Raw genomic sequence first — 27645 nt, 5'->3', positions numbered from 1 at the left:
ATTGTGGAATAGTGTGTAAATGACTAAGAACTAAGAACCAGCTGAAATGCGTAGTGAAAACTTGTGTAGTGTTTACATGGCTAATATTTTGTGTAAAAATAAATGAGACACGTTCTGGAGGAAAACGGAGACGCATGGTGTCCTTATTACTCCGCTCTTCACCTGCTTCTACAGGTAACATATTTGTCACCACGGTCCTCATCCTTGGGACCCGTAACATTTACATGCGTGTTAGTAACCCGAAAATGGCCATACTCCGGTTAACAGACTTAGAGAACTCCTTTAGTACCCCAAACTTTTCATGCATGTAAACAGCATTCCCGGAGTACTATCGGGTTTCGTCTCTGCGCATGCTCCATTGGTTATAACTCACCCTCCCCACTCCGTGGTAGTGGCTTTTGATCCGTAAATAAAATAAACCAGGAAGCAACGGTGCCAAAAAAAGAAAAACAATAAAAGCGTTACCTTTAAACCGAGGGAGGACTTCGCCAATGCAACTAACATCACTACCAAGAAAAGCAGTTTCTGTCATAATTCTGTCCAAAAGACAGCCATTTGTGATTTTGACAAAGGGGAACGGGAAAAAAAGCTGTATTTCGACCAGCTATATGTTGGCGGAGCGCCACCTACTGTACTATTTTCCCATTCAACCCCCTTTCATGTATACTGGGGAACTTCAATAATCTGATTATTCCCTTAGCCTGAATACAATCAGGTTTTTAAACTGCATGTAAGCGCACTGAGTATGTCATGTCATGTCACAAATTATGGTTTCCACTTTCAATAGATACATGTGAAATATCTGCATATGCATCATTAAGCACAAGGAAGCTCAAACATCCAACTCTAGGAACAAAAGGAAATATATATTTTTGAGTGGAGGGGGACTTTAATGAACTCTCTACAGTGTTGCATGGACCTCCATAACAACATACAAGGAGGGGATATAACCCACTGTGATAATTGTATGCAATTGTGTGCAAGCCTTTCTAAAGGAGATGGACTGCTGGGACTGATGGGGTTAAGCATATAGTGCTGGTTTGTCGACATACGGGAGTAAAAAGCTAGAGTGATATAATAAGGGAGAAGCAAGGGGAAGACCTTGACTTTTTAAGGGGAAAGGATGCAATAGTGCAGTAATATGTTTTCAAGTAGGTCCAGGTTAAAAAAAGAATTATGGAAAACCCTCACCTTCAAATCTACCATGATGAGGTTGAGACATTTGTGTTTTTCTCCCTAACAAATATGAAAATCTGGGATTCTATTTTTTAAAGCTTTCAACACAGTCACACATAAATAGTCTAACGAGCCAGTATCCCTTAAAACATGAAGAGTCTTTTAGGTTATCTGGATGAGATTTTTCAATCATAAAGAGATTGAGATTTACTTTCATCCCTCAGATTCTTAAAGGTGCCATCAGCAAAGCACTGCTACCAATTACTCCAGTGAGTTCAGATGAGTTAGCAGAGTGAGGTCAACATTGAAGCAGTAGAATTCGGGGAAAAACAGTCTGAAGATTCATTAAGTTTTATTTGCTCGTCAGGCCATAGTTAAGAAAATTGTGCATTTACAACTTTATCAGAACTGTTTTGAGAACAGAAAGCTCTCTTTAAGGTCAAATACCACTCATTAAGACACAGGGATAAAGTGGAGCACAATGCATAGATCAATCTGTTTTAATCCGACTTTAATGCATTTTTATTTTGCAAAGATGTTTATGAAAAAACCTGAAACATTTACTAAAGCCACCATAAGAAAACAAACTAATAAGCTTTGCATAAATTACAAAATTGACTACAGTATCAGTGCAACCACTCACCCTAATAAATGTACAGGTCTGCCCAAAATACATAGCTTCTGTTTTCAGATAACACGGTGCAACAGTAGTCGACTGTTGCTTTTGAGGTGCATAAGTGATGCACTGAGGCGTTAAATAATGAATTACGTTTTGTTTTTCATGTTTTGAAAAATGCTCTGCACATTGCGCTGCTCTCAATTCATAGCCATATCTGCAACCATATGCATCTTTAAAAACACTTTCCTTCTCAAGTGTCTACACATCTGGTGTCACTGACAGTCTGTCACAGGGTCTGTTCCCCCCGGGATTAAGATGATGTTTGGTGTCTGGCTGTAATCTGACCGGGGTTGAATGCGCAGACACAAAATCGTAGCATGGGCTAGCAATATCAGAGAGTTCATTCATCATCAACCGCTTATCCTGGGGTCGGGGTCGCGGGGGGTGCTGGAGCCAATCCCAGCTGACATTGGGCGTGAGGCGGGGTACACCCTGGACATGACGCCAGTCTATCGCAGGGCATATAGAGACGAACAGAGACAGACAACCATTCACACCTACGAGCAATTTTAGAGTCATCAATTAACCTAACACGTGCATGTCTTTGGATTGAGGGAGGTAACCAGAGAACCCAGAGGAAACCCACGCAGACACAGGGAGAACATGCAAACTCCACACAGAAAGGCCCAGGCCAGGATGCGAACCTGGGACCTTCTCTCTGTGAGGCGACAGTGCTAACCACTACACCACCGTGTAGCCACATGTTTCAAATATTGTCTGTAAATCCACAAAGTTCTCTTGGTTTTGCAGTACAGAAATCTCAAAGCTGAATCAATGATCAAAAAAGGCAATTTTTGATTTTGTTAAGACTGGAAAAATGGGTTATGTCACTGAATGTAATACAAATGTACTGTGTAGCTGCTAATACATTTCTGCTGCGATATCCACTGACATATGTTATTCTTTGAGCTAAATTATAGCTATATAATATACAATATACCCCTAGATGTCGACAGGGAGAGGTGCAGATGTCGTGCCCGTTATTTCAGTAAAATGCTGGAAATGATGCTTGTTATTAAAGTGGGAACCTTGGGGCTGAGCTGCAATTCCTAAAAACAGCCACTTGAGGCGTTTTTAACAACTTACCCATTTAATTTATATGAAGGCTTAAAGACGCTTATCCTGATAACACATGATAAGGTATTTTGGTAGGAAATCGCACATTTTTCAGTTAAAAATCCAGTCGAAATGATCCGACCTTAATAGACATACATGCATTACAAAGACGCATCTCCCTCCTCGCTGAATGGATCGCTCCAATGCACAGCCGCAGCCAATGCAGTATCTATGCATACATATCTATGGCTATTTTTTGATCATGAGTAATATAATCGGGAATGCACGTATACAGCTGTCTATATTTAAGACAAGGGTGTACAAGTGAATTCAGTTCACAAAAAATACCAAAACTACACAATGTTGCTTGAAGTGCCTTGATAACCGTTAGCTCTAGCAGTCAATCAGACCGTGCTGTTGTCATGCATGTTTCATACATATAACAAAGAAAATGAATGTGCAGCATCTCATGTGTATACCACATGTTCATTTTGTGTGTATTCCGTATATTGAAAGCAAGAGACGTAGTGTAAGACAACACATCTCCACTAAAGGCAGGTAGGTTGGGGTGGTGGATGGGTCCCAGTACACGCCTTCCCATTCATGTCCCAGACATACTAAAACAAACCACAACCTTTTTTTTCTAATCACTAGTCACGTAATGGTAGTTTTGGTGCCTGAACCTAAGGGACACCATAAGCAACTGTTGCGACCCTCTTTCAACCTGTTGCCTTCTAGTGGTCGAGTTTCGTTCACCGTTCTTTAATATATCATACAAATTTGTGCGCAGAACTTTTCATACAATACTGTACAGACCTGTTGATGAGAATACGTTGATCCGACACCATTGCTGAAACTGCGTACAAATAAACAAATCAAAACAAAAGTCGATGTTTTGATGACATGATGGAATAACGATGGCACCATGAGCAATAATACACATCTAATGTGTCCTGTTATAGAGAATATCATATCAGGACAGATATTTGCTGGCTTCACAAGACAATGGGTGACTTCATGACATCAAGTTAACCATTCATTATCTACTTTTTTAGAATACTTACAAAATCAAACACAACCTATTTTGCACCAGTATTCTACAGAAAATATATCAAACTCAGATATGGCACACAATTCAGTGTTTCACAAATCATTACTTTTAAAACATTCCAAATCTCAGTCATAGACCCTTTTTACCCACAGTCTTCCTGCAGGCTACATGCCAGTTCCGCACTGGGCAACACTTGCCTTTTTTTTTTTTGGTTCCAAAATACAATAACCTCCTGCAACCAGTACTTCTCAGCTTGGCTGCACGGCGTTTCCTGATTTCAAGGCCCAATTACACTGTTTTGAAATCCTTATTCTGACACTCTTATTCTCTGACTTTTACTGTTTTTTTTAATCTGTCAATCTCCCCCCCCCCCCAACACACACACACACACATACACGCACTCACACACGTTCATTTCACTAAGGTACCCTTGGGCCTGCTGTTGAGTCTGCCCATGAATTAATTCGTGCTTTTGCTTTCTCTGGATCCAAAGGGAAACTTAATGAATAATGAACAGAGCAGTGAAAGGGGTGGGTGGGGGTGTAGGATGAGGAGATGGACAGCGCAAGAGAGAGAGGCCCTTGAGGACTAGGACACGATGGAGAGATTGAGGGAGGGCAACTTGTTAGTGTTCAGCCATCAATTAGGCCGCAGAGGAGACATGAAGAGAATGGAGGGTGATGCGTCATATTGGAGGTGAGGAGGAGGGGATGTAAAGGTCTATAAACTAAAGAGTGTGCTTGCTGAGGAGACAGAGGTAGCAGGATGAGAGGTAGAAGGAAGTGGGCATGGAGAAGCGGGGGTCTTGACGACGTCAGAGGCTCCTCAGCACACACTGCCTCGAGCTTCATCTATCATCCAGGCCTAGTTCTTCCTGCCAACACAACCGTGTCTCTGGTCCACATCCAGAGTTGGCATACAGCTTCAAACACGCTCTAAAGTGGATGTGCTCGGTATATTTAAAAAAAAAAAAAAAAAAAAAAAGTAATACCTCTCCTTGAAACTGCAGACAGGTATTTTCATTCTGAACACATAAAGCTGAAGAATCACACTTCCTCATATTCACATTTTACATTCCTGCCAAATGTCAGGGTGTGACTGTCGAGTGGTAGACGGGCATGGCTCATGATCTGTTCAATGTGTGTGTCACATCTCAGACAAACAATCAAGGCTGGCTTTGAAATCATGTCCATAACCTTTCTCATACCTTAACCAAGCACTTCTGTTGCTTAACCAAACTGCAGGTGTCATGCCAATACTGCAGGGTTATTTAAAGTGGAACACCACCTAAATTAAGAATTCCAGTACGCTATTTTATGGTCTAGGAGAGTTCAGTCAATATTTGTGAACATGAGCTAGTCCAGAGAAGAAGAAACCAAAGAAGTCATTCTCATACTTGTGATAGCATTGCCTGATATCAGACAGATCTGTCAACCAGTTACACTCCGTTTTGCTTGTTGCGCTTGCTGTTTATGTTAACACACAGCTTGGCAAAGATGTTAGTCCCGCCCATTGGCTAATAATCAGTCCCCAACTAGGCTCAGTGGCTTGTATGTGGTTTCAACCGAGAAACCACAGTTGTATGTTTTATGTCCCTAACAAGTCATGAGTCAAGTTTGTGGAATGGGCAAATTCTAAGGTCTGAACACCGGCAACCACAATGAATGAAGGACAAATTTTGTGGACCCACAGAATATTTGTTTTCCTCTTTATACCCAAATGAGATGTATTATATTGTATAATTGTTTTAGTGTTCTCACTCCTGAAATTGAACATTTACCCATATACTCAGAACATTCCCCTCTGTGATCTCTTACTGGATGTATTAAGATAACTAGATACAGCATTCGAGGCAGAGCCCGTTCATTCGTATGAAGGCTTCTAAATGGCCAACAAAGGCTCAATTTCTACATTTAAAAATACCCAGATGATTGGCCCTACTTCCGCCATACTTCTACACTGTTGAGTCCATAGAGCAGGCATTCTAGAGACTTCTCTCAGCCAAACTGAACACTTCCAGTTCCACAACGTGCGGATCTTCTAGAATTTCCAAATGTTATCAGACCGAATTAATAAAATGTTGATAGTGAAACGGGTCATATCAGAGTTGTGACACTGAAAAATGTATCCACGGTTTGACACAATGTCTTTCGCCGTGGAAGTCTATGGGGAAAGGTGTTTTGGGCCTAATCGCATCATGTGACCTAATGCAAGCTGTAATTCCATTGTTTGGCCACAATGTCAAAATGTCTTCAAAGTGCACTTCCTGGGGGTCTGGTATGGGTGCATAACAAATTTAATATCTTACTTATATATTTATTACCATATATGAAAGGAAAACATGTATGTATTTTAAAAATGGACGTAGTTCCCCTTTAAACTTACCAAACCATATTCATTTTAATGTAATACAGTGCTCAAAAAAGCATCTATTATTAGTATTCGGTCTGAAAAATGTGTTGAAAGAAAATACTGTTACCTTGACATTCCAGATAATCTTTCCCTTTCATTTCATTTGGACAAGATTTTATCATCATATCGTAATTTGTTCATTCTTCCTAAGATGATCATTTTCTTACTAGTGCATGCTTTCATTTACTCATAAAACATAAAATCTTTGATTGGATGACCCAGGTTCAGGTGTGTTAATCTGGCTGACTCTGACTGATAAAGAAAGCTGTATCCTCTCTATCTGGGAAGTCCCGATTAATAATTCTACCAGACACTGAGCAAGAGCTTTGACTGGTTCTCATATTTGAACATTTCTTGCCTGTGGTTACCAGCACACAAGTGAAGCACAGACTGTTTATTTAGATTCAGGATAGAGATATCCAAGTGCCTAGAATCTCACATTAAGGTTTGAGGGGAGCTCATTTCTTTACGAGAGTTGTTGGAGGGTCTTCGAAAAAAGAACTGACTACGACTTGTTGCACAGAAACACTCAAAACTGCAAGCATGTAAGCCTACTAGTTCTTGTCAGAACATCTGGTATATAGCCTAATAATCAGCAAACCTATTCTCCACAGGTATCAAAACCAAACACCATATGTGTAGTATGATACAATATGGCCACCTAAAGTGCTAAAAAAAAGTGAGTCTATCCCCATTAGTTTTGCATAGCTGGACCTCTGGCTAGTATGGTCTGGCTACAATAATTATTCTCGGAGAATGTAAAAATATTCTCTGGCTTGTCTGTATTACTTTAAACCAATCACAATTGCCTTAGCAGAGACGAAGCCAACACTGCCCTTGTAAAATAGATAGCTGAGACAGCATAACGGGTCCAACATTCTGCGTCACGCTCTATCCCAGCACTGTACATCTGGTGAGCCAGAGTAATCCCATGCTTTTTCCCACAGACCCCCATGTGAAAATGTTCAACTTTACAGCAGAATTAGGCATGTTTACAGCCTGGTACAAAAAACGTTTTATATATATATATAAGAAATCTAAGCCTTTTATATATATATATATATAAAGGCTTAGATTTCTGCAGAATTAAATGTGAAGTTTTGAGTGATAGGTGGGCCGTCAAATGAGGCTAACATAGACTGTGAGCTTCATTCAGCCGGCCTTAGCTCCAGCCACGCTCTACCTCTTTTCCCATTTTTGGATTAGTTGGGAGTCAGACACTGCCAAGATGGCATATCTGGAGCTACCAGGAGCCCCCGACACTGATCTTCATTTTGGCACTTTAGACACCTTTGGCTGAGGTCAAAGAAAGTTAATTTTTTGACATTGCGTCACAATGCTTTTGACAGTTATAGGCAATGCATGCCAGCTTCATTCTTTATTAAAGTGAAATCCCGGCTTAAAATCATCCCAGGAACTTTTTCGACAAATACATTAATCGAATAAGCCATCGAGACAATTTTTTCATGTAAGAACTATTAACAGAGAGATCCTGGACAGTCGCTACTAGTCGCTGATAGCCGAATGTGGCTAAGATTGATTAGCTCAGGGCAGTACGGTGAACGCATTAAAACAGCTTTTTTAACCACTAATACTGCTCAAAATAACACCAAACCTCTGCAGTAGCATGAGAAGAGTCCTTACACCTAAAACGTAGCACCAACAACGTAGTTAGTGAACCCAGAGTTTTTTAGTTTTTTGAAAGAATAAAGTACCAGCTCCTCTCATAGTAAAGTCCATTCAAGTCGATTACCAGAGTCAATCCAAAAGGAAGGAGCCCATTGATGCTTTGTTTTATGTGTAAGGACACTTATCATCCTACTGCAGAGGTTTGGTGTTATCATGAGCAGTATCAGTGGTTAAAAAAGCTGCTGTAATGCGTTCACAGCGCTGCCAGTGTTAGCCGCATTCGGCTTTGAGAGAATGTTAGCAACTCTCTGGGATATCTCTTTTAATAGTTGTTACATGATGGCTTATTTGGTGAGTGCATTTGCCAAAAAAGACCCTGGGATGATTTTACGCTGGAATTTCACTTTAAAGTGAATTAGTGATGAATCATCCTCATGCATTAATCCTACATCAATAATAGCATAATACTGTAGATAGGAAATAGCTGACATCCTTTATGTATCACATTCAACTTCCTATCAATTACTCAACACATCGTTTTACAAACTTGCTCGTTCTTATGCATCTGGTACAGCATTTCATTTACAGTCTGGGTATGGTGCTGTTTGGTTAAAACAGTGTATGGATTTCAGAATCACTTGGTGCAAAACTAATAGTCAAATAGTCATAAAGCTTGAATTTCGCTACGGTTTATTGAGGAGGGTCAAGAGAGCTTCCTCGCACATACAGTACATGAGTTTGAAACTCTATAAACACAAATGCCTCTCCATAACAGCAAGCTGCATAGTCCTTTAAGGGTTACTCAGGTATCGATCCAAAGGGCCATTTCACTGCTTGATGTCTATATCTTTGACGTGTTTTTAATGACAGGTCGGTGAATCATTTGACCAGGGGGGCTAATTGCTAAAGAGCCTTTTCACGATACACTGAGATAACAGTGTGTTCTCTGGAAAAGTTGCATGTGATTTAACTTGCGGGGACATTTTTGTGGTGTGAAATACACACACTGGCTATTGGGCATAGTGCCGAGTAGCCTGTGCTTGTTTTTTCTCTTTCTTTTTAATGGTGCAAGCTGGTTCTGTGGACCCTCCATATATAAGAGATATTTGGTCAATTAATCAAAGCTAAGCAGAATTGAAGGATTACGCACTTGAGTGAATCTCATTTCAAGCTGTTGGTTCGGGTGGGTGTGTGCACAGGAACTGCTGGGGACACAGACAAATGGTGAAGGCAGCGAGCTCTGCTGAAGCTGCGAGACACATGTCAGGCGGGTAGGACGGGGAATTTGTTTGCCTCCCGCAGCACATCTAATTTATATGTGGTTGATGAGCATCAAGGTTACACTGCACCCTACCATTAAAAATCCATACACTACTCTTCCCTCAGTGGGGAATACTGTGAGTACTGTTACCCCACAGCACTTTCACAAGCCAAAACAAATTGCTGCTCAGGAATTAAACAAATAGTGTTTTTTGCTGCCGACTCTGAGAACATATTGTTTCCTGGTTAGGATGCATCAAACGACTTGCTGGAGAATATTCAGCCGGCAGGTTATCATGCACAATAGTTTTTTGCGGAGGTTACAGGTAGATATGAACACTGAGTATTTCTACAGTTAACATTTTAGCAAATTCACTGCAAGTAGGTAGAGGCTTCACAGAAAGAACACACGGATACTGGTGAAGATATAGTTTTGAATATTAAACTTAGACTTCTTATATCAGTTTTTCCAACCTAATGCATGAATGAAAACACCATATGAATATATAAGACACAGGTTTCATATTCCCAACCCACAATATAAACTCTCATTAATTATGAATTCACAAGATCTGATTTACAACACAAACACAGGCACTGCATGGAGAATGTCAAGAGTCAATCGGTTTTACACATGGGGGGAGTTCACATGCAGCTTATTTATATCCAGCTCATATACACGATGGAAAGAGTCTAACAGTTAGAACAACTGACAGAAACTACAAATCATGTCTGACACAATATAATAGCTGTGTAATTGCAGATATAATAACAGGAACAAAAAAATAACAAAAAACAACAAAATAAAATCAAACAATCCTTTGACAGAACAGAGCCACTGACTTTTTAATCCACATTTCTATGCACTCATGTATTTAGAGGCACCAAGTGGCACAGCTCTGTTGCTCTGAGTGATGATTAAACACAGGAAATGGTATGAGTAGGGAAACACTGTCAAGTTTTCTAACTCCAAATGTGCCAAGCGCACTCTGACGGAGCAAAGGATTTGCTGTTAATTAAAACAAGGGGTGCCATTTATAGAAAACGTTGCTTTCCTTTAAAAAGTAAAGGTAACAAGAGCAAGAAGCGATCTGTATATACCCAATACAAGACAGTAGAGAATGACAGAGAACATTGGAGGTCCCTTGTTGATGGCCAATACTCCAGGAGGGGTGTCAGACATAATTAACTAAGTAACAATGCATCCCTAAACTTAACCAATTCTAACATGGTGTCAAAGTCCTGTGCTTTTTCTGTCAACCATTCATACCCCACCAACTCCTTATGAACTCTGTGTGGTACAAGAATGTAGGGCTTTGTGAACTAGAAAAAACATTGTTAGTGAACACAATCCATGCAGCAATTATGTTTTTTTTTAAAACAGCCAAAATAACTAAGTACCAGACACATTTCTTTTAGAAGACCTAGCCAAGAACATTCTCCAGAGTCTAAGGTGGCACCTTCAGATGTCTTGTTTTGTCTAACCAACAGTCCAGAACCCAAAGATATTAAATTTTCAAGAATATAAAAATAAGAAATCAGCAAATACTACATGTAAGAAGCGTGAAGAGGCAAATATTTAGCATTTTTGCATCATAAATGGCTTTAATCAATGATGGATAATGAAAAATAGTGGACTGTCAGCAGTACTAGAGCACCATGTGAAGATTTATCACGTTAAGAATAAGAGATTCACTATGATTCATTTTTGTATGTCAAAGAGACTTTGTGCATTTACTAAAGTGTTGATTCTTCACAGTCCTGAGAAAGAACAATGTTGATGGTTGACTCTGACCTTGGAATCCCTATAATGCACAATAATAATCTGAGCTCAAACACACTCATTCCAATTCTACCTGAAGCCTTAACCGAGTGGTCATAGGTCTCTCTGCAGGATACCCTCATCCTATCCTCAGAAATACTATGGCAAGCTTGATGAGTGTCTTTGAGCTGTGAAAGAACAGCAGATATTTCTGAAATGCTGTTGTTGTCCTCATTTCCTCTGTTCACCTCCTCCAGCTGAGGCATTTTCACATCTTATGAAGCCTCAATCAGTGGAGACTGTAAAAGTCGAAATGTAAAAACACTGTCATTTCATCTGCACCAATCACTTTAGCATGTTATTTTGTCTCCAAAAGCTGTTGTATTGTTCTATAGTTTCTGTTTTTATTCTCTTCTATTTCGGTTTACGTAGATCATATTGTTAATCTCTGTTATACTCATCTGTCTTTATTTTTGTTGTTTCTTTTGTACTGATGCAATGACCAAGTTTCCCTGCTGGTGATCAATTAACGTTTGTCGTATGTTACCTTATCTTATCATGAATGGGAAAGAAGACAATTTATTATCACAAGTACTGTACTAAATACAGCTTTGAGGTATTATATGCTACCTAACACGTTTTCTCAAATACATTAATTTGACAAATATGGCTAAATCCACATGCTTTTGTGTGCTATTAATCTAGAGCGGATTTTTACAGTTTGGGCCTGGTCCCTTAATCCCATTAAAAATAAATCTTTCTACTTGTTACGACATAGAAAAATATTTTAGACAACAATATCCTTCCAACTTTATAGACCTGGCTTTGTGTAGGGCCTTCATGCCATGACTTTTGAAGAACTTTACCGGCTTACGCATGATTCTGACCTCAACTCCATGAGACATGTTTGGAATGAGCTGGAAAGCCAACTGCGAGCAAGACCTTATCGTGCAACAGCAGTGGCTGACTCCACTAATGCTCTTGTGGCTGAGTGGGAAAAAATCCCTGCAAGCCAAGTTTCAAAACTTTGAGGAAAGATGTCCTAGAAGAGAGGAGTCTGCCTGAGTGGCATCTGAATGTATCATTTTAGAATGTTCAATAATCACATTTAGTGCGTGTCTTTACATTGTTTTGGTGTCTACATGCTTTTGGCCATATACTGTAAAACATACTGGGAATTTTAATGAATTAACTACCCAATATGATGAGCTGTACCTTGACCATGCAACACTAAAACACTTGTCTCTAATGTTAAAGTAATAATAATACAACTAGAGGGGCACTCTATGCCATGCCCTACCTTGTTATGTCATTGAATGGGAAAAACACTTCCTGTATCCGCAGTGTGATTCAGATTAGTTTCAAAATTTAGTTAGGTTTTTTTCTTGGCCATTGCTTCCCCCTTTCACCAAGTTTCATGAAAATCAGGCTAGCACTTTTTCTGAAATCCTGCTGACAAACAGACAAGCAAATCAAACCGAAAACATAACCTAATTGGTGGTGGTAATAATGATAAAATAAACATACAAGATACAATAATACAACACTGTAAAAGGGGCCAATATGCATAATAAGTATCCTACTTTTGATAATTGAGTACATTTGGCAAATGATACATATACACATTGACTTCAAAATGTACTTCTACTAAAGCATTTTCCATTATACTACTCCAACTATTTTTGAAGGTAAACGTAAACGATGTAATTACTACTTCCACCACTGTTTTAGATTCTTTTTTATTCTGTAGGAGAAAACATGTAAACACATTGTTTTGTTGTTTTTCACTTCAATAGAAAGGTCAAATTGTTTTTTCTGTAACATAGAATCCTTTACCCATTGATTTGTTGGAAAACGTGCCTGTTCCAGTTATGGTTTCTGTCCTACAAGCCTGAAATGTTGCTGTGAATAAATTATTTACCATTTCAAATGGTATAAGTATAAGTATACACAATTAGATATGCATTGTTGTGTGAATCATATTTGTGTGACAGTACAGGCAGACAACTTTCCGTGATGATTACAGTTTGGGAGTGAATAATTATACATTTCCAGCCAGATTATACAATTATTACAGTATGTCACAAAGTATACATGTTTTCAGGTTAATGTTGGAAGCTCTCTACCACTGTGTGCCCCTGCCTCTGGCAGCGCCCCAAGGATCTCTGTCCTCTCATGCATATGAATTTAGTTTATAGACCCACAGTAACCAATCATGACTGGCTCAAAGAGTTTTGTTTCAGATGGCAATTTATGTCACCCAAAAATGACCCAAATACTTATCATACACATACTGTAAGTACCTTTATTTGGCAGGTATTTACAGTAATTCACAAGAATAATGTTGTCCACCTAACTGTGATGCTTTCACTGAGCTTGTACCTTGTTTGATATCAGAGAACAGCTAGCGTCTATGAGAGGCCGTTTAGGAGATAATTCATATTTGCTCTCACATGTTACATCATACTCTCTCACATACACTATTATAGTCACACACACATACTATCATACTCTCTCACAAACCCTACTATAGTCACACACACACACTTACTATCATACTCTCTTACATACACTACTATAGTCACACACACTATCATACTCTCTTACATACACTACTATAGTCACACACACTTACTATCATACTCTCTCACATACACTACTATAGTCACACACACTTACTATCATACTCTCTCACATACACTACTATAGTCACACACACTTACTATCAAACTCTCTCACATACACTACTATAGTCACACACACTTACTATCATACTCTCTCACATACACTACTATAGTCACACACACTTACTATCATACTCTCTCACATACACTACTATAGTCACACACACTTGCTATCATACTCTCTCACATACACTACTATAGTCACACACGCTTGCTATCATACTCTCTTACATACACTACTATAGTCACACACACTTGCTATCATACTCTCTTACACGCTTTTATGGATGGAACAACATAACAGTGAATGTATGAGAGAATAATAGGTGATGTGTGTGAGTATGCTAGTATGTGTGAGAGAGTTTGAATGAAACGGAAGGCAACTTGAATTTCCAGTTTCTGATTGGCTCATCGCGGGTGTAGGTACCGGATGTGTCTCTCCAGCGGCATCCCAAGAACAATGACCCGCCTCCTCCAAGAAGAACAATTTGCATGGATGTAACATATGAAAATGGTCGACCGGGAGCGTGTCAATGAGGCCATTGGACTTTTAAATAACATTTTAACCCATTCCAATGTGAAAACCACAATGTCGGAAACCTCAAGTAGCGCGGTTCGATGAGGAAATGCGGCGGGTCTTCAGACCTGAGCATCAGGTGTATCAGGGCAGAGCGGATCCTCTCAAGCTAATGGCAAACAAGCTAACCAACCTCGATTTCAAACTCAACAGTACTTTGGCGGATGGGCTTCCAGCTGGTCAAGGAGGAGGTAAGGACCCTTTTAATTGAGCCTTATGGACTGCTTAGTAACATTAAGAGCACAAGCTCGGATTCACGTGGGTCTGTTTGGGTGTCTAGGTCTACTTTCACAGATCAGGAATGTTTTGCTGCCACATTTAAACTTTTAGCTAATAGCCTATCACACAAGGGTTTGCACGCCTGGTTTGCTGTTGTAAACCCCCTCCCGGCCGTGCGCAGTTTTTAAGGAAGTGGTTAAAAATCAATCAGCGTAGTGGTGGTTGTATGATTACACCTGATCCTACCAGCTCGATTGCTCGGCTACGATGTAACAAAGCAAAGGCTTAAGTGTCCCGCTTTCATTAACACAAGAATTACGTAAAAAGTACAACTATGACGGTGACCCGTGTGTTTACCATATGTGTGTGAAAATTATTCGGTCATATAAATTTTTCTGCGATGATATTACACCACCACATTAAACAGGAATGTTTACAAAATCCAGTCTTTAGAATTGCTCCACCTCCAGGCACTCATCTGAAATTGAAACATAAACTTACCCATATTATGATGAAATTATTTACCAATTCCACATGTACAAAAAACAAAAACAGTGGCTTACTGACAACATGCAATTACAATTTTTTTTTCTTCTTTCAGGCCTAACACCCAGCACCATCCCAGAATCCACAAAGACGTCACCCTGCTACCCCATTCTGCATGGGATGAAGTTTGTAAACACAAAACAAAGAGAAAACTTCATGAGAATGGCTTAATTCTAAGCACCTTTGAGATGTGGGACAACAGGACAGTCACTGCAGAGATTCGAGAGGCATTCCAAAACAAAATACCAGAGGATGTCAGGCATTATATTATTTGAATTTTTGATACATCATGGATTGAAACTGACCTTGCAATTGATTCCTATTTATTTTATTTTTCTTTATTCCACCAAAGCTGCGAAAAGGTTGAATGGCTTCATTATCCATAAAGTCTTTAAAGCAAAGGCGTTGTACATACGGCTAGGAAGGGACCTTCCATTTCAGGTACAGGATTTAAAATGAATGCTTATCCAGATAGCATACAGTTGTCATTTTTGAGAATAACTCCCAAACATTTTGTATTATTGTTGTTTTAGTTTGACAGCATAGATTCAGATGACTGTGTGACGGTCCAGGGGAAACCAAATTTTAACTCAGCCTCCTGCCACCCCACATGCATCCAGTGACACCACCTCAACAGCTACACTGCTCTCTGCACCACAAGTATGGAGTGACATTGTGACTGAAGCTGAACCACTTGAAAAACCCAGTCAGGGAGGACTGACCACTATGCTGCCTACCTGTCCATCATGGATTCAACCCCATACCTCTTTTCTGATTAAGAGGATCTTATTCAGGCTATAATGGCTAGTCCTGCAAGTGATGCGTATATAGCCCATGAATCAAATATTGTTTAATTAGTTTCTTCATGAACACTTATGCTAGAAGCTAGAAGCTTCAGATGGTTATGAGATGCAAATTTGTAATTGTTATTTATCTACAGTAGATAACCGTGCCATTGACACTGTGTTTTTCACGAGGGCAAGACCTGATTTTCATTCTACATAATAAATTATTTTTTATCAAACAGTACTTTCTGTTCTGATCAATTTTAGTTTGCTACAGTGTTACATTCTACTAACACTGAAGATCCAGCGGCTATGCTTGAAGAAACCAACTTTGATTGTTTTATCACATTTTATCCAGAAAACTAGATAATTGTAACACTTTATTGGTATTTGTTTCTTCTCTATTTCACAAACAGTGTATCTGAACAAACAAACACAGAATCTTGCACTTCAAATTGATGCCACCCACCATTACTGCTACTAATACTGTAATAATATTACTTTTCCCCATAATACAACTAATCACTTACAGTAACTCTTTCATAAAAAATTGAATTAGCCCACGTTTTCTGGCTGATTTGTTAATTTAACACTGCAATAAGGCCTACCTACATTGGGCTACTAGTTTTTGTATGCATGTTGACCTGCAATAAGCAAGCTTGAAAGAATGACACACTTTTCAAATATGACAAAGTCTATTAATACCCTCTAAGGAGTTTAAGGAGTAATGGGAAACTTATATAAATGAGCTGTGTCACAAATTACTTTTCTCATGAGTAAACTGGCAAATATGACTTAGTTAGAAATTAGTAACAAGTGCTGAGTAATAAATAAAATGTTTTGAGTAACAACCAAAACACTCACCACAATTGATTGGTAGTTTAGATATTATATATTCTTAGCAGAATTGCACAGTGACATCCTATAGGATCAAGTTCTTGCAGGCAATGTCTTAGACACCACCGCTGTAAACAGATGTTCCTTGATCTATAGCTTTCATGTATATATCCTTCTCTAGCGTTTGGAGTTGTTTGAAGAATGTAACCGACTATATCACCCAAGACGTCAGTAGACAATTTTTGTGTATTCCAATGATCCAAAATTAAGATTTTTCTGTGGCTGTACAATGTCCTCCTAAAGCATAAATCTATTCTTTGCCAGCATCCCCAGGTACGAACAGTAAGTTATTTGTTCAGGTAAAATATTGTATTGTGGGCTACCAGGATGGCCAGTTATTATTGTTGGTGGGCCTCTTGAAGTCAGCATTTCCCTTCGGCTCATTTGCGGTGATCTTGAGTTTTGAAATGAATTTATGATGGAACAAAAACATAAATGTAGGGCCTCCAGTGTTACAAAGCTCTGTTGAGAGACACCTCCTTCAAACTGCTGGCTAAAGAACAAAATTGTGTGTACTGTATTACAGATCCAAAATCATGTTGTCATATCCACCTCTGTTAGTTTCCCTTGCAATGTGCTGAACGCACCTCATTGTGTTAGTGAAAAAGAAGGTAAATTAGTGGAAAAATCACTTAATTTGCAACTGTAGCTATTCACAAAATTATAAAGTTGTACTTAAAAAGTTGCCTTCTTGATTTCAAATCTTCCACACAGCTTCCATTTAGATAGCAATAGGCTCTCAGAGCTGTGCACTAATAAAAGAATAAGGCTTTATACTATTTCCTGTCTAAACAAACTAAATTCCTGTTTTAGGAATTTTTAATAGTAGTGTATGTGAGAGAGTATGATAGTAAGTGTGTGTGACTATAGTAGTGTATGTGAGAGAGTATGATAGTAAGTGTGTGTGACTATAGTAGTGGATGTAAGAGAGTATGATAGTAAGTGTGTGTGACTATAGTAGTGTATGTAAGAGAGTATGATAGTAAGTGTGTGTGACTATAGTAGTGGATGTAAGAGAGTATGATAGTAAGTGTGTGTGACTATAGTAGTGGATGTAAGAGAGTATGATAGTAAGTGTGTGTGACTATAGTAGTGTATGTGAGAGAGTATGATAGTAAGTGTGTGTGACTATAGTAGTGTATGTGAGAGAGTATGATAGTAAGTGTGTGTGTGTGTAACTATAGTAGTAAGTGTGTGTGACTATAGTAGTGTATGTGAGAGAGTATGATAGTAAGTGTGTGTGACTATAGTAGTGTATGTGAGAGAGTATGATAGTAAATGTGTGTGACTATAGTTGTGTATGTGAGAGAGTATGATAGCAAGTGTGTGTGACTATAGTAGTGTATGTGAGAGAGTATGATAGTAAGTGTGTGTGACTATAGTAGTGTATGTGAGAGAGTATGATAGTAAGTGTGTGTGACTATAGTAGTGTATGTGAGAGAGTATGATAGTAAGTGTATGTGACTATAGTAGTGTATGTGAGAGAGTATGATAGTAAGTGTGTGTGACTATAGTAGTGTATGTGAGAGAGTATGATAGTAAGTGTGTGTGACTATAGTAGCATATGTAAGAGAGTATGATAGTAAATGTGTGTGTGTGACTATAGTAGGGTTTGTGAGAGAGTATGATAGTAAGTGTGTGTGACTATAGTAGTGTATGTAAGAGAGTTTGATAGTAAGTGTGTGTGACTATAGTAGTGTATGTGAGAGAGTTTGATAGTAAGTGTGTGTGACTATAGTAGTGTATGTGAGAGAGTATGATAGTATGTGTGTGTGACTATAATAGTGTATGTGAGAGAGTATGATAGTAAATGTGAGAGCAAATATGAATTATCTCCTAAACGGCCTCTCATAAGCGTCAGCTCTCATTAACATTCAGACATTTTTAATATTTAAACTGAAAACATAAAATGAACAAAGACAAATTATTTGAGTCATCGTGGCTAAAGTCGATTCACAGGTCTTTAACATTCAAGGCCAAGTCAAGTCTCAAGTCCTATTTTATATCAAGTCAAGTTGCAAGTCATCAAAACAATTTTTATTTTTATTAGCCTTTATTTATACAGGTAAAATCTCATTGAGACCCAGGGTCTCATTTGCAAGAGAGACCTGTTCAGGTAGGCAGCAGCAAAACAATGACTTGAGTCGCCTCAAGTCCAAGTCAGCAAGGCTACATTCACACTGCAGTTCCAAGTGACCTGAATCTGATTTTGTCGCTCATATGTGACCCATATCGGATTTGCTTTTGACAGTGTGAACAGCACAAGTCACATTGAATCTGGAATTTTCAAATCAGAATTCGGCCACTATTTAATGTGCTACTGAATCGGATACATATCTGATTTTTTTTAATGCAACTGCAATCTGAACAGTCAGGTCGCATTCAATTGGACTTTGACGTCATTCTGACCCGTGCTGCACTGTTTTGTAAAGTAATGACAAATAAAGTTGATTGAGCCAGGAACAGAATAAAAAAAAAACATGGAGGACAGCAGTGAAGTAAGCGGCCAGTGGCTCACACACTGTTTTAAGCATTAAACCATAAAATCCTACAATAATGGTTGCTGTTTCCGTGCTGTCATCAATGATCAATTTTGCATGCAGATCACTTCAGGAGTGTGAGCTGTTCACACAATAATCCGTAGACAGGCCAGATTTAAAGATGCAATGTGAACAGCCAAACATAAATCAGATTTGAGCAATAAATCAGAATTGTGTGTGTGTGTGTGTGTAAGACCTGCAGTGTGAACGTAGCCAAAGTCTCAAGTCTTTGCTCGGTGTCAAAGCTTCAACACTGATGACACAATCTTATCTACATCCTATGAACTGCAATAAGGTGACAATAATGACAGGGTTACCATTAGGAGATTGTTTGTCATCAAGGCAAATTAATGAAACTCATTATATCATGTATGAAAAACTGGACTGCTTAACATACAAAGGTTTAATAAGTAACCATTTCACCTACAAATTCACTTCATGAGAAATATCCTACTGTAAGACCAAAATCAATGTCCTCTCTGCTGCTAACACGGTGGGGATTTGTATTGGTATGGGCTGTATTCTTATGGGCATCATTACACTCAAAGTAATGAGTCTGCATGGTCATTTGAGGTACCTAACCAAAGTATTACAGTGTTACAACCACAGAATATGAGACCATTTTACACAACATAAGCACCCCATTGTGTAAAAAGTTCTGCCTCAAAGTGTTCCCATATGTTAGGAATCTGTCTGCAGTAAATACCTAGATGTCTGTTAATGTTTAGGTTTACCATCTCAAAATGTCCCAGTGGTGAGCTTAAAAGTTACATTTTGGAAAATTAACAAATCCCAGGATATATGTTTTGAATCAACAAAGTGATGGGATTACAAATATAAATAGATGCATCAACAGACAAACCTATAAAAAACATTTAGCCTCTAAATCGGAACTTCTATATTTTTTTAAATAATGAATGAGAGTTCTTGTTTTCTATTCCATGCATTGATTTATGTAAGCATGTAATTTTATATCATTATATCCATTACTGTGCAGTACAACTGACTAGGTTTTGCCCTTAAGAGATGGAGGTTAATTAGGTTATTTAGCAGGATGAAAAGGCTTATTCCTCCATCATCTCAAATAATGTGTGTAGCATTTATTTAGGTCAGTCGCCTTCCAAAAACACACAAGACTTACGTGAGCTACTGGAGAAGTGCTGACATGGTGCATAATGATGGACTTGGACAAACCCGCTGTTTGTACAAAGACAGTCACTTTCCTGAGAAGTCATAGCGCCAGTAAACAGCACAAAACCTCATTTGGCCTTTGAAATTATTCACTTCACTTCACTTTATTTTTATCTTTTTGTGGAGTAAGTAAGAGACTCTAGGTATTTTGCTCTTGCTGACGGCTCATTAATAGAAATAAAATTGTTCCCCACATTTAAATACTATTATTCATAATATGTTTCTTTGTTATTGTCATTTCTTGGCTGCTGATGATTCACTTTGCCCTTTGAATCATTGATGTGATCAATACTGGGTCAGAGTACTGCAGCTGAGGATGAAATCCAAGTAGGAACTTTAATATCAGGGCAGGCACGGTGACCACAAGGCATTGAATCACTCATAATAATAGCTGGATGAGAGACTGCATGGCGGATGATGGTCAACATCTGATGCTTTAGGAAGGACCCTGGAAACATGGATTAATTTCATCTTTTGGGTCAACAGGGCTTATGGGGCAGTCAGTATTACTGGATATCTATGTCTAAGTCGATTTTAAGGTTCTTTTACTAGTTTTTAAATGTCTTAATGGTCTCGGGCCTTCTTATTTATCTGCAATACTTTTACCCTATCTTTTAGCCTCCTCTGTACCTCAGGTCTCGCTGCCCGGCCATGTCTCTGTAGTGACAGCTGGTGTTGGTGTAGGTGTGAGTCTGTGTGTCTGCATGGCTGTGTGTGTTTATGTGAATGTGTGAATGAACGTATATACATTTGTGTATGTCTCTGTGCATGACTGTGGGAGGGTTGGGTTCTTTTAACTTTCTTCTCCTGATTTTATTTGATGTTTCTCTTTTTCTGTACATCTCTGTGAGGCACTTTGTGATACTTTTCTGTATGAAAAGCGCCATATAAATAAAGGTTGTTTGATTTGATTTGATTTGAGGTCCTCCGTTGCTGGCCTTTTAACCATACAACAAGTAAGAACCAAAGCACATGGGGAGGCGGGATTCAGTTATTATTACGCCCCTGATTGTGGAACAGTCTGCCGGAGAACCTCATGGAATGTTGATGTTTTTCAAAAGAGGCTCAAGACCTTTTTAATCAGACGACCTGTCTGCCTGGGCTGGGGGGGTCCCTGTGGCGGCGCCCCCTGCAGCCATGGACCGTGATTCCTCCTGGTGCGCGGCCCCCAAAAGTAGATTCTTCCTCACCTCAGATCTCAGTGCCCCTCCATTTCTCCTCAGCAACAGCTAGTGTATGTGTGTGGGTGCGTGTATGTCTTTGTGTATCTCTTTGTGTATATTTTTGGGGGTAGGAAGTTTGGGTTTTCATGGTGTTTCTTTGTTGTTCATGTTTTGTTTCGTTTTTTGTTTTGCTTTTATTTTCTGTAAGGCCCTTTGTGCTATTGTCAAAGTATGGAAGGTGCCATATAAATAAAGATTGATTTGATTTGATTTGATTTGATTTGAAATGACTCCACATTGTTTAAATGCACATGCATGAGAGATGACACCACACTTAGACTTAGACTTAGACTTCTCTTTATTGATCCTTTGGGAAGACTCCCGCAAGGAAACTAAGATTCCAGCAGCTTACAAAAACACAAGGGAGGTAAAAAACATACAGTAAAGGATAACCAGTAAACTCTTGGTAAATAAATACAGAAAGTATTAAGAAAAAAACAATAAACAGTCCACCGCCTCCACCTCAGCTCCCTCTAGCAGGACTGGTCGCGGTCTTGGTCTGGACCTCCCAAAATCAATGACCAGCTACTTCGTCTTGGAGGTGTTGAGCTGTAGGTGGTTAGTGTGGCACCAGTCCTCCACCAGACTCCGATACCCCTCCTCTCTGTCACCCCTGATACATCCCATGGTGTCTGTGTCATCGGCGTACGTCTGTATGTGACACAGCTCAGAGTTGTAACAGAAGTCCGAGGTGCACATGCATTACTTTGTGTGTAAAGAAAAACTCTGCCATACAGTAGCTCACTTATTGCTTGACCTGATGCTGCACTTCTATGATATATGGGAGCACTAGGTTTGTGCATGCCAATGAGCAAGGTGGAAAAAAAAGAGAATTTCTGACCAAACATGCATAAAAACCCTTGTGAGGATTGAAATCAGACATTGGAATCATGGTCTCTGAGATGAACGTGACATATTTACAGAATGAGAATTATTTTTAAAGAGTTCTGCTAAGGTTGTGCATTGAATTAGGAAGATGGACTTATACTATACATCACCTTAAGTAGACCTCTTCTAATGTGGTACACAACACAAAACATGTCCTCAGGCTTGTGCTCAAGTCTCAACAGATTTCAATTAATTAATTATTTAGTGGCACAGACATGAAGGGCTTACCTATCTCGCCTACTTGCCTGAAAAGAGAATGACCATGTTGTTTGTGACATAATTGTGTTGTAAATATGGGATATTGCTTGGGCCTAATGTTTTTGTTTGCTCACTCAACAGTTTTTCAGTCAAGACACAATTTTACCCCATTATTCTTAAAATATGCAACTATTTAGCCATATTCTGATGAAATGTGTCTTTGGGACATATTGAAATACCCATTGTTCATGGGTTAGTGGGATGTTGTTGGAGTATCACATTGAAATATTTTGTTCAAGACCGTAAGACTTTGTTTTATCTGTAAAAATGGTGCTGCCACTTACAGTGGTAACCAAGAATGTCAAGTCTGAAGCCCAAGTCACACTGGAATTCTATTAGGCCTTTTTCACTTGATAATAAGCCAATGGGATTTTTCCATTGGATTTTGGGTTTTTGCAAAAAAAAAACCTTTTGTGATGAACAAAATTACTTTATTTTGTCTGATTTTTGAAGTGTAAATGCATTCAATAGAAGTAAGAACCAACATTGGGCTTTAAACGAACTACACCACCCACTAGCTTACAACTGATTTCGCTTGTATGGCCTGATGATGTTTGTATTCTCATTTAGCCACTTGTTAGCAACTGCCTCTTTAAAGACACGTACAACCTTCAGAGTTCACAAGTGGGGTATTTACTGATGTATTTTATCTCATCTCTCTTTGTTGACCACATACCATATTAAAGGCATCTAACCCAGCATCCATTCAAAAAACATTGACTCTGAGATGAGGGAACCATAAGTGCAAAAATGCTAACTCACTTCCGGGTACTAATTTCTGCAGCTCTCTATTACCCCGCATCTGTGTCACGTGCAGCATGGGATAGGCAAAGTCTGTATTTTACTCAAATCTACTGACATTATCCCCTGGAAATGATGTCGAGGCTCTGTCAAAACTTTTAATTAGAATTGCCAAAGCAGCCAATACGAACGCAAGTCACAAGGATGCTTATCAGCATAGAACTAATAATATCAGATGACCTGTCGACTTGTTGAAACATGGTAGGTAATTTGTGGTGAATTATTTACTTGACAAATGATGAACATGTATGTGATTAAGTTCACAGATTCCCGTGCAAATATGGTTTGTAAATGTAGCTGGTTGTGATTCAAATATGCTGAGCAATTTGTTTATATGGACAATATATATCAGTAATTAGTTAGTAAATAGAGTCTACTGTATCTGAAGGGTATCACAATGACCTAAGACACACCCCTCTGCAACTTCCGGTTCTAATCCAGCCAGGGGGCATTGTTGCATGTCACCCTCTTCTGTCTCTCTCATATCATTACTTATCGGCCTCTACATCGTATAATTAAAAGCAAAAAAGTAACAAAAAAAGGGATCAACTGAACTTGGTACTGAATGTGTCTATTCAAAGTACATCATATTCTAAATTCAAAGCCAGACAGTAAGTGTTTCAAAAAGTCATCCTACATCTTTCAGACTTTTTCAGTAGGGAGTAAGAAAGATCTTCAGGGATCTTTGTGAGAAAACGGTCTAGTAATTTATGGTTGGTTTTATGGATGGTGGATGGTCAGGGGTCAAAAGGTCTCACTCTCTGGCAGACAGTGTTCGCCACAGGCTCCGTCTGCAGATCAGCTTTCCTCAGCTATACTATGTTTTAACCCTTAACCCTACTTGATAGATTTATAAGCTTGGTCTATTGGATCTTTTACTGCAGCTTAACGTTTTTTACTGTTCATGAAACATGGTTGAACTCAAAAAAATCTTAAAGAACACTGTATCATGCTTATAATTACATTAAAACCCAATCTACTACTATTTCTTTGGGAGGATGCAGATAATAATACTTTCTCATATGCAAAACAATATCTCCTTGCTAAAAAAAGTATTCTGAGCCTTCCAGTGGATATTGTGTACCATGAAAAAAATGACGGTAATATTAAGTGACAGTTGAAATTGCAGAATTACAAGGATACATGGGAATTGTAACGTTATAAGGACCAATTAGAATAATGTCCTTTTTACTGCTGAAGTCCCAGTCAGCCTCGATCTCAGCTTGTGTCTCCAAACAGCATCTAATGTATCCCAACGCTGATAGGCCTAAGGATCATTTTCAATATCTTTTACAGCCTCTCAGATGGTTTAACACAGTTAGTCCGAAGGCATCACTGGCATGGATACAAGTTACATTTTGATAGTGGCTCCAAGAGCTTCACTCATTATGCTGAGTCAGGAGCATTTGATAAAACATGATGTGACAAGCGTGTTTTTTAGAGCAACACCACCTGAATGTCTGAAAGGGATTCGCTGCAGACGAGACAAGCAGAAAGGTGCCTGAAGCCTGAACAAAACTGTTCAGTGGAAATTGACACTGGCAGATGTCATTCACATAAAGAGGAGGCAATGTAGAGACACCTGCGTCACTCAAATTGTCTTAGACAACAGGACTAGACTGTGGCAGACATGATCTTGCATAACACAGGAGATCACTGAATTCCTTTCAGCAGACTGGAGTTTTGGTTATGCAAACTTTATACAATGTTACATTTTGGCATTACAGTTCTCTTAGTTAGAAAACCAGCAATAAGATGAGTAAGTAACTAAAAAAAAAAAAATCTATTAAATTCCCCTGGGAGTTTGCTGGTTTACTCATGGTTGCCAAATGTCAGGAATGAAAGAAGTCATACCCATTCATATTCTAATTAATTTGTCCATGAGAGTTCCTGCTTTCAAAATTGTTGAATAATAAACTCAACTAATTTGATTATTTCCGCCAACAGAGCGACTCTGCCTCAATGAAATCTTCATATAAATCCTGCCCGCCTCATTTGGAGTACACATTGTACAAGCTCAAACTGTGTTGAAATGAACTACATCACAGGATGGGTGATTTTGTTTTTTGAGTTTCTATTTCCTTTGTCTGCTGGGATGTAATCAAGCAAACCAATGACCCTGAACAGAATAAAAAGCAGCAAGTCAATCGAATTGTTCTGTACAGAATACAAATAGGTTTTGGCCTACGAACCAAGGCTCATTAATTAGTTTTTAACTTTTCTGACACAAAAAACATCCCCAGATTTGACAAAAAACTAAATTCAGTCTATGTCCCCAAGCAGTGAAAAAATCTAACTTTTCACAGCACTTTACAGTAATCAGGCTCCACTTGTGATGTCAACCATTCAGAAAAAGCTTCTGCTAACAAAAAATAACAAAATGGTAGCAAAATCATGGAAATTAGTTTTTAGCCCACACTCATTAGCAAAGTGAATAATAAACGATAAACGATAAAACGTTTGGGTTTCTGCAAATGGAATTTTCCAATTTAGCACTATTTAAAGAAAACAAAATACCAAAAGCAAAATAACTGCCTCTAAAATACAAAAGTGATAATGATAAAAATAATGAGCTCTGACCAGTGAAGCAATAGATGTAATAAGTTCAGATATCAGAAATATTGATATTCCATCAATGACAACTATAAAACACATCGATCCATCACTAACTAACTAAATACCATTCACTTCTCCCCGCTGACAAACACAGATTCTAGAGATGTATGTGGGCGAGCTGCTCTGTCCCTGCATGAAACACACCCAAAACCCTACCTGCAGAAAAAGGATCAGATGGTTTTTCTGACCCTGTGCCTCATAGTAGGGCTGCCCCCAAATAGTCGACCAAGAACTGGTCGACCAAAAGTCATTAGCCGACCATAAGCTGTGTCTTGGCAAAATTCACTGAAAATGACGACCACTGGTATCAAGAAAATCCTTGGTCGTGGGCAGTTCTACCTCATAGTAAGTGGGATCTCTGGGTCTGCTGACTTGTAACCAATGTTATAGACAATTATACACTGTCTGCATGAGACAGAATGCTCAGCAGAATAGAGACTGAATTGTGTTGGCACCACATTACTCCAAATGCAGAGAAAACAGTATTTTCACAAATTCCTCGACTCCTGTTTTTAAGGTGTATTAAAAAACTCAAAATTCTATTCATACTTCAACTATATAGCAACTACCCTGTATTCATTCTGTAGACACATTTGCATTTTCAGCAAACAGTTAAAGAAGACATCGTGCAAGATAACTTCACGCTGCAACAGTGACTGATCATGGTTTAGATGCAATGTAACAATGCAACTAAAACTACATAAAGAAAAATGTTCTCCTTCAGCCATGGCTGCTTTGGCATGATACACTCGTTTCCTTTGAGAATAAGGCTCCATAATCTCGAGGCAACAAGATGCTCCCCCACTGAGCAGTAAGACTGTTCAAAAACTGTTCACTAGAGCTCTGTTCGGGTCCTGCTTTAGTTCCCATCTCCCACACAGTTAATTCCTCAGGAGGCTGCGCTCATTTATGTTGTAGAACACCAATGTACACTCTAATGTGTGGAATATGTGTCACATTTACAAGTGAGACCAGCACATTAGCTGTGCCTGTGTGTGTATATATATATATATATATATATATATATATATATATATATATATATATATATATATATATATAAATAGAATGTAGAATTTGTAGGGGTCTTACAAACAACACCATCAGTTACAGGTGGTAGCATGCAGCTAAAGACAGAGTTAGGGAATCGAACATGATGGAGAAACAACAGAACTCGAAAATCGTCAGTAGACTGGCAGCTCTCATCCGCGTAATGCGGCATGAGGCGAAGAGAGAAGCGGAATGATGTAAAAAGCGTCACTAATTAGGCGGCGCATTTCATTTTAACACGGGAAAGTTGCCACAGACTCCCAGATCTTATTTCTCAGCTCAGCAGCAAATACAAAATAAGTGTTTTCATTAGTAGGTCATATGATGACTGAACACAAAGGGGAA

Source organism: Echiichthys vipera, assembly GCF_963691815.1.
Source record: "Echiichthys vipera genome assembly, chromosome: 21".
In the NCBI taxonomy this organism is placed as follows: Eukaryota; Metazoa; Chordata; class Actinopteri; order Perciformes; family Trachinidae; genus Echiichthys; species Echiichthys vipera.
Note: the sequence above shows the minus strand (reverse complement) of the source record.